The following is a 15,629-nucleotide window of genomic DNA, read 5'->3' on the forward strand; positions in this document are numbered from 1 at the left end:
ACTCGGCTCGAATTGACTCGAACTTGAAGAATAACGAGCCGAGTCAAGCTTTAGTTTAAGATCGTTTACATACCAAGTTAAACGAGCCAATCTCACGAGTACTCGGGTGACTCGTTAAGCTCGGTAAAAAAATAATATTTTTAGGGGTAGTAAAATACAATCACTAAACACCTTGCGTCCCAGCAGAAGGCCCAACCGCTCAAGGCCGAGCCACCCAGGAGACTCACACGTACATGACCACATATGCACATGCTAAATTCTTAGTTAATATTTTTATCGTATTTGTAAGGTCTAATGTTCATATCTTTAACGAGCTTAACAAGCTAAACGAGCCAGCTCGCGAGTTATACGAGTCGAGCCAATCTTGAATTTGAGCTCGTTATAGTAACGAGTCGAGTCGAGATAGCTCGTTAATGAAACGAGCTTTAGTGAGTCGAGTCGAGCTGGCTCGACTCGGCTCGAATTCCACCCCTAATTACAACTATAAGTCCCTATAAGACTCTCCTTGAGAGTCTTATTTCATAAGTCCCAAATGCCCACTTTAAGTCCCTATAAGTCCCTCATGTTTGGATTGGATGGGACTTATAGGGACTTTTTTAAGTCCCTAAACCAATAAGTCCCTGGAAACAAACACCCTCTCAAGCTCAACACAGCCCGTCCTCCATCAACTGTCGACAGTAGCTCCTTCATCCTCCTCCGTACACACCCTTCGCGCAACCCCTTCCGCTAGAGAATAATGGCAGTGCAACATGCAAATCGTCGTGCCGCCAGATTGATGTGTTAGCAAATTTAAAGGCTACAGCAAGAAATTCATAGGTTGGGGGGAAGGGGATTAGAGAATACCTAGGTTGGATTGTAATTTTGCTTCAGACGTGTTGCAGCATCGTTGGAGCTTGAGAATGGTATGGAGATGAGAAGATACGTGAGAGTTCGGATGTGCCGGTGGGGGAAGGATTGTAAGGACGGCCTAGATAATACATATCCAACGATTAAAGGATGTTAACACGTAGATCTTAGGATGAATTAACTTTTTTTAATGAAATTAGGTGGGACAGTAGGCGAGGACTCATGAGTTGTCAGACGGATATAGATAGTTAATAAGGAGATCGGATGATGATGAGGATATCAATATCATTGTTACACCGACAGCCTCTGCTACTATACATAATGGACCAATCACTAGAGTTCGCGCACGTCAATTGAATTACAATGTACTTTCGTTTCTTGGTAACAATTCTAATATTCATGAGAATATGATGTTGTCTAAATTGGATGCATTTGTGTTGATTACTAATGAAGGGCTATCATGGACAAGAGGGATGAACATTGGAGCAGAAACAAGGATGGAGATGAAGGCGCGCGCAAAGGGAACCAGAACGACGTTTTTAGTGCAGATTTCAGTACTTTGAAGCCTCCTTAATGACATACAAGGACATGGACAAAATATACAAAATGCCCTTTCATAAATTTCGTCCATGGCTTATAATAGGTGCTGCGCCACCTTATTTTTGGGCCAGGCCCATGTAATTTCGAAATACTTGAGTATAGGCTGTTTTTCGAGTCTGTATGTGTAGGGAAACACGAGTTTGTTGGAAATATGCCCTAGAGGCAATAATAAAAGTATTATTATATTTCATTGTTCATGATAATTGTCTTTTATTCATGCTATAACTGTATTATCCGGAAATCGTAATACACGTGTGAATACTTAGACCACACAATGTCCCTGGTAAGCCTCTAGTTGACCAGCTCGTTGTGATCAACAGATAGTCATGGTTTCCTGACTATGGACATTGGATGTCATTGATAACGGGATCACATCATTAGGAGAATGATGTGATGGACAAGACCCAATCCTAAGCATAGCATAAAAGATCGTGTAGTTCGTTTTGCTAGAGCTTTGCAAGTGTCAAGTATCTCTTCCTTCGACCATGAGATCGTGTAACTCCCGGATACCGTAAGAATGCCTTGGGTGTACCAAACGTCACAACGTAACTGGGTGACTATAAAGGTACATTACAGGTATCTCCGAAAGTAGCTGTTGGGTTGACACGGATCGAGACTGGGATTTGTCACTCCGTATGACGGAGAGGTATCTCTGGGCCCACTCGGTAATGCATCATCATATTGAGCTCAATGTGACCAAGGTGTTGGACACGGGATCATGCATTACGGTACGAGTAAAGTGACTTGCCGGTAACGAGACTGAACAAGGTATTGGGATACCGACGATCGAGTCTCGGGTAAGTAACGTACCGATTGACAAAGGGAATTGCATACAGGGTTTGATCGAATCCTCGACATAGTGGTTCATCCGATGACAACATCGAGGAGCATGTGGGAGCCATCATGGGTACCCAGATCCCGCTGATGGTTATTGACTGAGAGAGTCTCGGTCATGTCTGCATGTCTCCCGAACCCGTAGGGTCTACACACTTAAGGTTCAGTTACGCTAGGGTTATAGGGATATGTATATGCAGTAACCCGAATGTTGTTCGGAGTCCCGGATGAGATCCCGGACGTCACGAGGAGTTCCGGAATGGTCCGGAGGTAAAGATTTATATATGGAAAGTTCTGTTTCGGGCATCGGGACAAGTTTCGGGGTTATCGGTATTGTACCGGGACCACCGGAAGGGTCCCGGGGGTCCACCGGGTGGGTCCATCTGTCCCGGGGGGCCACATGGGATGTGTGGGGGTGCGCCTTGGCCTAATGGGCCAAGGGCACCAGCCCCACATAGGCCCATGCGCCTAGGGTTCAAGGGGGGCAAGAGTCCTAGGAGGGTAAGGCACCTCCTAGGTGCCTTGGGGGGAGGGAAAACCCCCTTGGCCGCCGCACCCCCTAGGAGATTTGATCTCCTAGGGCCGGCCACCCCCCCTTGGCACCCCTATATATAGTGGGGGGAGAGGAGGGACTTCATACCTGAACGCCCTGGCCTTTGGTTGCCTCCTTCTCCCTCCTCAACACCTCCTCCACCTCCATAGTGCTTAGCGAAGCTCTGCCGGAGTACTGCAGCTCCACCAACACCACGCCGTCGTGCTGCTGCTGGTGCCATCTCCCTCAACCTCTCCTCCCTTCCTTGCTGGATCAAGAAGGAGGAGACGTGGCTGTTCCGTACGTGTGTTGAACGCGGAGGTGCCGTCCGTTCGGCGCAGGTCATCGGTGATTTGGATCACGTCGAGTACGACTACATCATCACCTTGCAAGCTTCTGCACGCGATCTACAAGTGGTATGTAGATGCAAACTCTCTCCCTAGACTCGTTGCTTAGATGAACTCATAGATGGATTTTGGTGAAACCGTAGGAAAAATTTTAATTTTCTGCAACGTTCCCCAACAGTGGCATCATGAGCTAGGTCTATGCGTAGTTCTCTTTGCACGAGTAGAACACAACTTTGTTGTGGGCGTGGATTTTGTCATCTTACTTGCCTCTACTAGTCTTTTCTTGCTCAACGGTATTGTGGGATGAAGCGGCCCGGACCAACCTTACACGTACGCTTACGTGAGACCGGTTCCACCGATTGACATGCACTAGTTGCATAAGGCGGCTGGCGGGTGTCTGTCTCTCCCACCTTAGTTGGAGCGGAATCGATGAACAGGGCCCTTATGAAGGGTAAATAGAAGTTGACAAAATCACGTTGTGGTGATTCGTAGGTAAGAAAACGTTCTTGCTAGAACCCAATTGCAGCCACGTAAAAGATGCAACAACAATTAGAGGACGTCTAACTTGTTTTTGCAGCGATTGATCATGTGATGTGATATGGCCAGAAGTTGTGATGAATGATGAATTGTGATGTATGAGATCATGTTCTTTGTAATAGGATTCACGACTTGCATGTCGATGAGTATGACAACCGGCAGGAGCCATAGGAGTTGTCATTATTTTTTGTATGACCTGCGTGTCATTGAATAACGTCATGTAAACTACTTTACTTTATTGCTAAACGTTAGTCATAGAAGTAGAAGTAGTCGATGGCGTGACAACTTCATGAAGACACGATGATGGAGATCATGATGATGGAGATCATGGTGTCAAGCCGGTGACAAGATGATCATGGAGCCCCGAAGATGAAGATCAATGGAGCTATATGATATTGGCCATATCATGTCACAACTATATAATTGCATGTGATGTTTATTATGTATTATGCATCTTGTTTACTTAGGACGACGGTAGTAAATAAGATGATCCCTTATAAAATTTCAAGAAGTGTTCTCCCCTAACTGTGCACCGTTGCTACAGTTCGTCGTTTCTAAGCACCACGTGATGATCGGGTGTGATGGATTCTTACGTTCACATACAACGGGTGTAAGACAGTTTTACACAGCGAAAACACTTAGGGTTAACTTGACGAGCCTAGCATGTGCAGACATGGCCTCGGAACACGGAGACCGAAAGGTCGAACACGAATCGTATAGAAGATATGATCAACATGAAAATGTTCACCGACGATGACTAGTCCGTCTCACGTGATGATCGGACACGGGCTAGTCGACTCGGATCGTGTAACACTTAGATGACTAAAGGGATGTCTAATCTAAGTGGGAGTTCATAATTTGATTAGAACTTTATTATCATGAACTTAGTCTAAAACCTTTGCAAATATGTCTTGTAGATCAATGGCCAACGCTAATGTCAACATGAACTTCAACGCGTTCCTAGAGAAAACCAAGCTGAAAGATGATGGCAGCAACTATACGGACTGGGTCCGGAACCTGAGGATCATCCTCATAACTGCCAGGAAACAATATGTCCTAGAAGGACCGCTAGGTGACGCTCCCGTCCCAGAGAACCAAGACATTATGAATGCTTGGCAGTCTCGCGCTGATGATTACTCCCTCGTTCAGTGCGGCATGCTTTACAGCTTAGAACCGGGGCTCCAAAAGCGTTTTGAGCATCACGGAGCATATGAGATGTTCGAAGAGCTGAAACTAGTTTTCCAAGCTCATGCCCGGGTCGAGAGATATGATGTCTCCGACAAGTTCTACAGTTGTAAGATGGAGGAAAACAGTTCTGTCAGTGAGCACATCCTGAAGATGTCTGGGTTGCACAACCGTATGACCCAGCTGAACATTAACCTCCCAGATGAGGCGGTCATTGACAGAATCCTCCAGTCGCTCCCACCAAGCTACAAGAGCTTTGTGATGAACTACAACATGCAGGGGATGGAAAAGACCATTCCTGAAGTGTTCTCGATGCTGAAGTCAGCAGAGGCTGAAATCAAGAAAGAACATCAAGTGTTGATGGTCAATAAGACCACTAAGTTCAAGAAGGGCAAGGGTAAGAAGAACTTCAAGAAGGACGGCAAGGAGGTTGCCGCGCCTGGTAAGCCAGTTACCGGGAAGAAGTCAAAGAATGGACCTAAGCCTGAGACTGAGTGCTTTTGTTGCAAGGGGAAGGGTCACTGGAAGCGGAACTGCCCCAAATACTTAGCGGATAAGAAGGCCAGCAACACCAAAGGTATATTTGATATACATGTGATTGATGTGTACCTTACCAGTACTCGTAGTAACTCCTGGGTATTTGATACCGGTGCCGTGGCTCATATTTGTAACTCACAGCAGGAGCTGCGGAATAAACGGAGACTGGCGAAGGACGAGGTGACGATGCGCGTCGGGAATGGTTCCAGAGTCGATGTGATCGCCGTCAGCACGCTGCCTCTACATTTACCTACGGGATTAGTTTTGAACCTTAATAATTGTTATTTAGTGCCAAGTTTGAGCATGAACATTGTATCTGGATCTCGTTTAATACGAGATGGCTACTCATTTAAGTCTGAGAATAATGGTTGTTCGATTTATATGAGAGATATGTTTTATGGTCATGCTCCGATGGTCAATGGTTTATTCTTAATGAATCTCGAGCGTAATATTACACATGTTCATAGTGTAGATGCCAAAAGATTTAAAGTTGATAACGATAGTCCCACATACTTGTGGCACTGCCGCCTTGGTCACATTGGTGTCAAGCGCATGAAGAAGCTCCATGCCGATGGACTTTTAGAGTCTCTTGATTATGAATCGTTTGACACGTGCGAACCATGCCTCTTAGGCAAAATGACCAAGACTCCATTCTCCGGAACAATGGAGCGAGCAACCAACTTGTTGGAAATCATACATACCGATGTGTGCGGTCCAATGAGCGTTGAGGCTCGCGGAGGATATCATTATGTTCTTACCCTCACAGATGACTTGAGTAGATATGGGTATGTCTACTTAATGAAACACAAGTCTGAGACCTTTGAAAAGTTCAAGGAATTTCAGAATGAGGTGGAGAATCAACGTGACCGAAAGATAAAATTCTTACGATCAGATCGTGGAGGAGAATACTTAAGTCACGAATTTGGTACACACTTAAAGAAATGTGGAATCGTTTCACAGCTCACGCCGCCTGGAACACCTCAGCGAAACGGTGTGTCCGAACGTCGTAATCGCACTCTATTGGATATGGTGCGGTCTATGATGTCTCTTACCGATTTACCGCTATCATTTTGGGGATACGCTCTAGAGACATCTACATTCACTTTAAATAGGGCACCGTCTAAATCCGTTGAGACGACACCGTATGAATTATGGTTTGGAAAGAAACCTAAGCTGTCGTTTCTAAAAGTTTGGGGATGCGAAGCTTATGTCAAGAAACTTCAACCTGAAAAGCTCGAACCCAAGTCGGAAAAATGCGTATTCATAGGATACCCTAAGGAAACTATAGGGTATACCTTCTACTTAAGATCCGAAGGCAAGATCTTTGTTGCCAAGAACGGATGCTTTCTGGAAAAAGAGTTTCTCTCGAAAGAAGTAAGTGGGAGGAAAGTAGAACTCGATGAAGTACTACCTCTTGAGCGGGATAGTGACGCAGCACAGGAAACCGTACCTGTGATGCCCACACCAACTGAAGAGGAAAACCATGATAATGATCAAAGTACTTCGGATCAAGTTACTGCTGAACTTCGTAGGTCCACAAGGACACGTTCCGCACCAGAATGGTACGGCAACCCTGTCCTGGAAATCATGTTGTTAGACAACAATGAACCTTCGAACTATGAAGAAGCAATGACGGGCCCGGATTCCAACAAATGGCTTGAAGCCATGAAATCCGAGATAGAATCCATGTATGAAAACAAAGTATGGACTTTGACAGACTTGCCCGATGATCGGCGAGCGATAGAAAACAAATGGATCTTTAAGAAGAAGACGGACGCGGATGGTAATGTTACCATCTATAAAGCTCGACTTGTCGCTAAGGGTTATCGACAGGTTCAAGGGATTGACTACGACGAGACATTCTCTCCCGTAGCGAAGCTAAAGTCCGTCCGAATCATGTTAGCAATTGCCGCATACTATGATTATGAGATATGGCAGAGGGACGTCAAAACAGCATTCCTTAACGGGCATCTTAAGGAAGAACTGTATATGATGCAGCCGGAAGGTTTTGTCGATCCTCAGAACGCTAACAAAGTATGCAAGCTCCAGCGATCCATTTATGGACTGGTGCAAGCATCTCGGAGTTGGAACATTCGCTTTGATGAGATGATCAAAGCGTTTGGATTTATGCAGACTTATGGAGAAGCCTGCGTTTACAAGAAAGTGAGTGGGAGCTCTGTAGCATTTCTCATATTATATGTAGATGACATACTCCTGATGGGAAATAATATAGAATTTCTGGACAGCATTAAGGCCTACTTGAATAAGTGTTTTTCAATGAAGGACCTTGGAGAAGCTGCTTATATATTAGGCATCAAGATCTATAGAGATAGATCGAGACGCCTCATAGGTCTTTCACAAAGTACATACCTTGATAAGATTTTGAAGAGATTCAGAATGGATCAGTCCAAGAAGGGGTTCTTGCCTATGTTACAAGGTATGAGACTGAGCTCAGCTCAATCACCGACCACGGCAAAAGATAAAGAAGAGATGAGTGTCATCCCCTATGCTTCAGCCATAGGATCTATTATGTATGCCATGCTGTGTACCAGACCCGATGTAAACCTTGCCGTAAGTTTGGTAGCAAGATACCAAAGTAATCCCGGCAAGGAACACTGGACAGCGGTCAAGAATATCCTGAAGTACCTGAAAAGGACAAAGGACATGTTTCTCGTTTATGGAGGAGACGAAGAGCTCGTCGTAAAGGGTTACATCGACGCTAGCTTCGACTCAGATCCGGATGACTCTAAGTCACAAACCGGATACGTGTATATGTTGAATGGTGGAGCAGTAAGCTGGTGCAGCTGCAAGCAGAGCGTCGTGGCGGGATCTACGTGTGAAGCGGAGTACATGGCAGCCTCGGAGGCAGCACATGAAGCGATTTGGGTGAAGGAGTTCATCACCGACCTAGGAGTCATACCCAATGCGTCGGGGCCGATCAAACTCTTCTGTGACAACACTGGAGCTATTGCCCTCGCAAAGGAGCCCAGGTTTCACAAGAAGACCAGGCACATCAAGCGTCGTTTCAACTCCATCCGTGAAAATGTTCAAGATGGAGACATAGAGATTTGCAAAGTGCACACGGATCTGAATGTCGCAGATCCGCTGACTAAACCTCTCTCACGTGCAAAACATGATCAACACCAGAACTCTATGGGTGTTCGATTCATCACAATGTAACTAGATTGGTGACTCTAGTGCAAGTGCGAGACTGTTGGAAATATGCCCTAGAGGCAATGATGAGGATATCAATATCATTGTTACACCGACAGCCTCTGCTACTATACATACTGGACCAATCACTAGAGTTCGCGCACGTCAATTGAATTACAATGTACTTTCGTTTCTTGGTAACAATTCTAATATTCATGAGAATATGATGTTGTCTAAATTGGATACATTTGTGTTGATTACTAATGAAGGGCTATCATGGACAAGAGGGATGAACATTGGAGCAGAAACAAGGATGGAGATGAAGGCGCGCGCAAAGGGAACCAGAACGACGTTTTTAGTGCAGATTTCAGTACTTTGAAGCCTCCTTAATGACATACAAGGACATGGACAAAATATACAAAATGCCCTTTCATAAATTTCGTCCATGGCTTATAATAGGTGCTGCGCCACCTTATTTTTGGGCCAGGCCCATGTAATTTCGAAATACTTGAGTATAGGCTGTTTTTCGAGTCTGTATGTGTAGGGAAACACGAGTTTGTTGGAAATATGCCCTAGAGGCAATAATAAAAGTATTATTATATTTCATAGTTCATGATAATTGTCTTTTATTCATGCTATAACTGTATTATCCGGAAATCGTAATACACGTGTGAATACTTAGACCACACAATGTCCCTGGTAAGCCTCTAGTTGACCAGCTCGTTGTGATCAACAGATAGTCATGGTTTCTTGACTATGGACATTGGATGTCATTGATAACGGGATCACATCATTAGGAGAATGATGTGATGGACAAGACCCAATCCTAAGCATAGCATAAAAGATCGTGTAGTTCGTTTTGCTAGAGCTTTGCAAGTGTCAAGTATCTCTTCCTTCGACCATGAGATCGTGTAACTCCCGGATACCGTAAGAATGCCTTGGGTGTACCAAACGTCACAACGTAACTGGGTGACTATAAAGGTACATTACAGGTATCTCCGAAAGTAGCTGTTGGGTTGACACGGATCGAGACTGGGATTTGTCACTCCGTATGACGGAGAGGTATCTCTGGGCCCACTCGGTAATGCATCATCATATTGAGCTCAATGTGACCAAGGTGTTGGACACGGGATCATGCATTACGGTACGAGTAAAGTGACTTGCCGGTAACGAGACTGAACAAGGTATTGGGATACCGACGATCGAGTCTCGGGTAAGTAACGTACCGATTGACAAAGGGAATTGCATACAGGGTTTGATCGAATCCTCGACATAGTGGTTCATCCGATGACAACATCGAGGAGCATGTGGGAGCCATCATGGGTACCCAGATCCCGCTGATGGTTATTGACTGAGAGAGTCTCGGTCATGTCTGCATGTCTCCCGAACCCGTAGGGTCTACACACTTAAGGTTCAGTTACGCTAGGGTTATAGGGATATGTATATGCAGTAACCCGAATGTTGTTCGGAGTCCCGGATGAGATCCCGGACGTCACGAGGAGTTCCGGAATGGTCCGGAGGTAAAGATTTATATATGGGAAGTCCTGTTTCGGGCATCGGGACAAGTTTCGGGGTTATCGGTATTGTACCGGGACCACCGGAAGGGTCCCGGGGGTCCACCGGGTGGGTCCATCTGTCCCGGGGGGCCACATGGGCTGTGTGGGGGTGCGCCTTGGCCTAATGGGCCAAGGGCACCAGCCCCACATAGGCCCATGCGCCTAGGGTTCAAGGGGGGCAAGAGTCCTAGGAGGGTAAGGCACCTCCTAGGTGCCTTGGGGGGAGGGAAAACCCCCTTGGCCGCCGCACCCCCTAGGAGATTTGATCTCCTAGGGCCGGCCACCCCCCCTTGGCACCCCTATATATAGTGGGGGGAGAGGAGGGACTTCATACCTGAACGCCCTGGCCTTTGGTTGCCTCCTTCTCCCTCCCCAACACCTCCTCCACCTCCATAGTGCTTAGCGAAGCTCTGCCGGAGTACTGCAGCTCCACCAACACCACGCCGTCGTGCTGCTGCTGGTGCCATCTCCCTCAACCTCTCCTCCCTTCCTTGCTGGATCAAGAAGGAGGAGACGTGGCTGTTCCGTACGTGTGTTGAACGCGGAGGTGCCGTCCGTTCGGCGCAGGTCATCGGTGATTTGGATCACGTCGAGTACGACTACATCATCACCTTGCAAGCTTCCGCACGCGATCTACAAGTGGTATGTAGATGCAAACTCTCTCCCTAGACTCGTTGCTTAGATGAACTCATAGATGGATTTTGGTGAAACCGTAGGAAAATTTTTAATTTTCTGCAACGTTCCCCAACAGAGTTAGGGTTGGTTTCGGACCCCTCCTCCAAGGGTCACGGAATTCCCCTCTCTTCCTCCATATATATAGCCCTTAGGGTGTCGTTTAGACTTTGGGTTTTGTTTATATGAAAAGCTCAACATAGTTGCAACTTCGCGTACTTTGTTTGTGTTCAATGACCAGACCAAGACGTCACAGAACCCCACTTTCATCAATAAAGCTTTCCTCTTATATTCGCACTATCCAGATTGCAATCTCAATTTCTTGTTTGTAAGTTTGTTCTTCATTTGCTTGCAGGAAATATTCTCGTGGTCTGGTTGATCGTGCTTCGGTGTGATCAATAACCCCTCGAAAGATGGTTTAGCGATTGCTAAGGCGTGATGTCTTCGCACGTTCGTAGTCGGATCGTCAAAGACGACTCCCATAAAAATGATAGTTATCTCATCAAAATATCAGGGCACCTTTGCCTCTATTAGATGGACAATACGATTAGTTTCCTATGATTAGCATGGAGGCTCCATTAGTGCTTCTAATTAGTAAATCTATCTATCTACCTAATCTTTCCCTAATAATAAAGTGATTATTGTTTCTGGTCGTAGCGTCATCTGGGTGTTTTTGCAAAAAAATCCATGAAGTATTAGGTATTCAACCCGCGGTCCTCGTCATAAGTCAACCCGAACCGGTATGAAGGAAAAAAATAACCTAGCACCGCCTCTGCCTCGCTTTGCCCAGCCTCCAGCCCCGCCCCGCCTCACCGCGCGTAGCCGACCGCCTCCTGCCTCCCACCTCCTGCCCCGCGCCACCCCACGCCACCAGCCGCCTCATGCCTCCCACACCGGGGAATGGCGACAGGCGGCTACCAACGGACGGATCCAGGCGTAGGAGGGTCAGAGAGGCACGTGGAAAGTTGGCGAGGTTGGGGGCGCCGGATCCAGAGCTCGGGGTGGTGCCATGATTGCTCGGTGAGCTCCTGCAAGGGAACATGGCAGGGCGAGATTTAAAGGGAGATGTGAGAGAGAAGGGAAAGGGAGCGGCGGCGGAGACTCTGCTGCTGACCGGCAAGGATGAGGTGTGGGGAATATCGAGCGCTTGGGCGCCATGTGCAGCTGCGCCTACGGGCGGTTGGAGATGCAGCCTTAGGCGAGCTGCTGCTTCCGGTTATGACACAATAAAAGACAAGAGGTGCATCAAATCCAAAAAAATAGAGGAAGAGAGAGAGAGAGCTGATCTGATGAAGATACAGAAAAAAGGAGCACGAGAGTGGTCGGTGCTGGTGCTGGTGCTCGACCGCACGGCCCAGGCCCGCCATGGACACCGCGGGATTCCCGATGGCGTGCGGGTGTGTGGGAGGCCTGCCATGGCCGCTGGTGGTGGAGGTGGAGCCAAGGGAGCGGGAGGGGGGTCCGGCGGTGTGCAGGGGAGCGGGGAGAGTCCTGGCGGTGGTGGAGCTTGTGGGTGGGGGCGGCGCGCGGGGGAGCGAGGGGATCCCCGGCGACGCGGTAGGTGCAGGCAGCAGCGATGGTGCTTCCGAGGGGAAGGTCTGGGCATCGGTGTGGGGAATGGATAAATGCTTCTTCGCTTGCTTTCTCAAAACAAAAAGAAGGCTTCTTCGCTTGGCGACGGTGTCCCGACTGAGGGATTTTTGATTTTTTGCCACCACTTTCTCTGGGCTTTGACAATTTGCCACCCGTTACTTTGTAATTGACCCAATGCCACCAGTTACATGGAACTTTGCTATTTTGCCCTCTATCGAGTAGGTCCCACAAGAAATGTCGAAAATACCCCTCTCGCGGGATTGACCATGAAAGGAAGATATGGTTCTGATTCGCTCGACCTCGTTCCCTTTCTTTCGCCCGCAAGAACAAGGGGATGACAGCGACAGCGACTTGCGCAGGGGGCCCTCAACGACGGCGGTCCTGGTGGTCCTCAACGGCGGCTGGATCCAGGCTAGGAAGGTGAGGCTCTCTTTCCTGCTACTCTCTCCGCCCCCTCTCCCGTCCCTAGGGTTAAGCACCTTGGGCTCGGTCTCGGCCGCCAGCCTCCGCCCGCCGCCCGCCCCTAGCGTTGCTTTTGCTGCTGCTCCTAATCTGAGTTGTTGCTGCTGCCAAAGTTGCTCCTGCTTATGTACCATTGTCGTTGCTACGTGGTGATGCTTGTGCACCCCTTTTACTGCTATTTTAGTGTTGCTTGCTGCTGTTGCTTCACTGCTATTTTAGTTTTACTTACTGTTGAAGATCTTATTGTGGTTTGATTGATTGTTGATGGAAAACCACAAATTTAAGATGAACTAGGTAATGGCTGAACCGGAGATGGGTGACAGGTTTTTGGCAGATGACTTCGACCTTGAGACTTTGTCTCAACTAAGCCGAGGTGAGAAAGCAAAGTATCTCTTGACCCTTTTATTGTTGATTGTTGAACACGACACACTAATTCCGTAGTATGTTTCTCCTTGTTGCTTATTGTCGAGTAGGACGCCTCCATCACCTAATGTTTTCACAATAATCATTAGAGTTGCTCCTTATGTCGTCAAGCTTGATGATGGAAGTAAGGAACATGTTGAAAGGCATGATGCTGTATTTGACGTAAACATTGCGGTAGGGTTGTCATGGGTTAATTTCAATGTTATTGTGGCACAACATATCAAAATGGGGCCACACCAGGAGCTAAAGTTGTTTGCTTATGACCATGTCTTGAAAACAGTTGATCCGATGGGCAATGGTCAGCAACTGGTGATGCACTTGATGAGTGATCAATGGGACTGGGAGGCAAAGAAATCATTTTTGTATGTTGATTTGGTCACATTGGAGATACCTAATGCAAAGAAATCTAGAAAAAAGAGCTCCCGCTCCCAAAAAGCCAACTACCCAAAAAAATCCCAAAAAACACCAGCTCCTAAAAAGCCAGCTGCCCCCAAAAAGCCAAGTGCTCCTAGAAAACCCCAAAACCCACCAGCTCCCAAATAGCCAAGTGCTGCTAGTAAGAAGGCAGCAACAAACACTTCTGTAGAATGCTGTGCTAGCTCATCTATGGTTGTTGATAATTCAAACTTGTCAGCTTTTGAGTTAGCACAAACAATGGGGAGTCAGTATAGAGTTTTCCAGATGATATGGAGTTTTCATCGGATGATGTTGACCACCCAGCTACAATGCAATTTTGAAGTGTTTGTGATGTGGCTGATAGTAGTGAGAGATGTGAGTCCTCTGTGCTTACTCAGGAAGAACCACCCATAGATTGGAGCTTGATTGAGATAGCTCCTCACATATCTGATGACAATATGTGCGATCCTCTTGGTATCAACGATGTCGACATTCCCGTAACCGAAGAGAATATGTGCGATATTCTTGGTATCAACGATGAGGCGGTCCCCGAGCCACCACCTTCTCCACATAGTGAGGAAGTTTACATGACCGATGAGGAGGATTGTCAGCTTTTCATTGAGGCTACCATTCATGTTGATGATAGTGTGCCACCAGAGGAAGAGATTGCATATGACAAAGAGAACCCGTAGATGTATCTTGGTGCTTTGTTTCCTTCAATGGAAGATTTTAGGATGGCTATCAGACAATATGCAATTAAAAGGGAGTTTGACATTTGGGGATATAAGACTGATAAGAAAAAATATCTTGGAAAATGTAGAGCCAAGGGTTGTCCATGGAGGATTACAGCTAGACTGAGGACTGATGGACAAAGAATAAGGGTACTAACGTTTTGTTTGAGCATTGTTATTGTTCCTGTTTTTCTATGTTTTTCCTATGTTGTGATGTGTTTCATATTGTATTGCAGGTTACCAAGATTTCTGTGAAGCACAAGTGCTCCTCTCTACTGGTAGAATAAAAAGCAGCATGACATCTCAAGGATGAGTAGCACAGAGGACTGTACCCATTATACAGAGTGACCCTACCATTGGATGCAAAGAGCTGTTGGGGCAATTGGAAGAAACATATGGCACAACCATTGAGTACCATACAGTGTGGAAAGGCAAAGATATAGCACAAAAAGAGATTTATTGTAGCATGAGGCAGAGTTTTCAATATTTGTTTAACTTCAAAGCAGAAGTTGAGAAGAGATCCCCGGTCAACATTGTAGAGGTGGATATGAAGATGGTTGACGATATTGTTCGCTTTAACCGATTCTTTATGGCTCTCAAACCTTGCATTGATGACTTTAAAGCTGGTTGTGGACCATATCTTAGTATAGATTCAACTGTACTCACCGGTAAATGGAGAGGTCACTTAGCAGCTTGTACAACATTAGATGGCCATAATTGGATGTATCATGTAGCATTTGCATTCATTGATGGTGAAACCGATGAAAATTGGACATGGTTCATGTCACAACTAAACAAGGCATTAGGTCATGTTTCCCCTCTAGCTATATGCACAAATGCATGTAAATGTTTAGAGAATGCAGTAAAAAAATCCCTCATGCAGATCAAAGAGAGTGTTTTAGGCATCTCATGGCTAACTTCTCTAAAAATTTCCAAGGAGATGTGTTTGGCAGAAAGTGGTCAGCTGCTAGGGCATATAGGCCACAAGTTTTTAACTACCACATGAATAAAATCCTAGCCGAAGCACCTGATGTGCATGAATATCTCTCAAGGTACCATAGCTTAAAATGGATGAGATGCATGTTTGACCCCTCAATTAAATGTGATTATAGCAATAATAACCTTGCTGAGTCTTTTAATGGTTGGATTAAAGATTACAAAGAGTTGCCACCTGATGAGCTAGCTTACACTCTTAGAGAGATGGTCATGAAACTTCGTGAGAAAA

Source organism: Triticum dicoccoides, chromosome 7A (genome assembly GCF_002162155.2).
Source record: "Triticum dicoccoides isolate Atlit2015 ecotype Zavitan chromosome 7A, WEW_v2.0, whole genome shotgun sequence".
Classification (NCBI taxonomy): Eukaryota; Viridiplantae; Streptophyta; class Magnoliopsida; order Poales; family Poaceae; genus Triticum; species Triticum dicoccoides.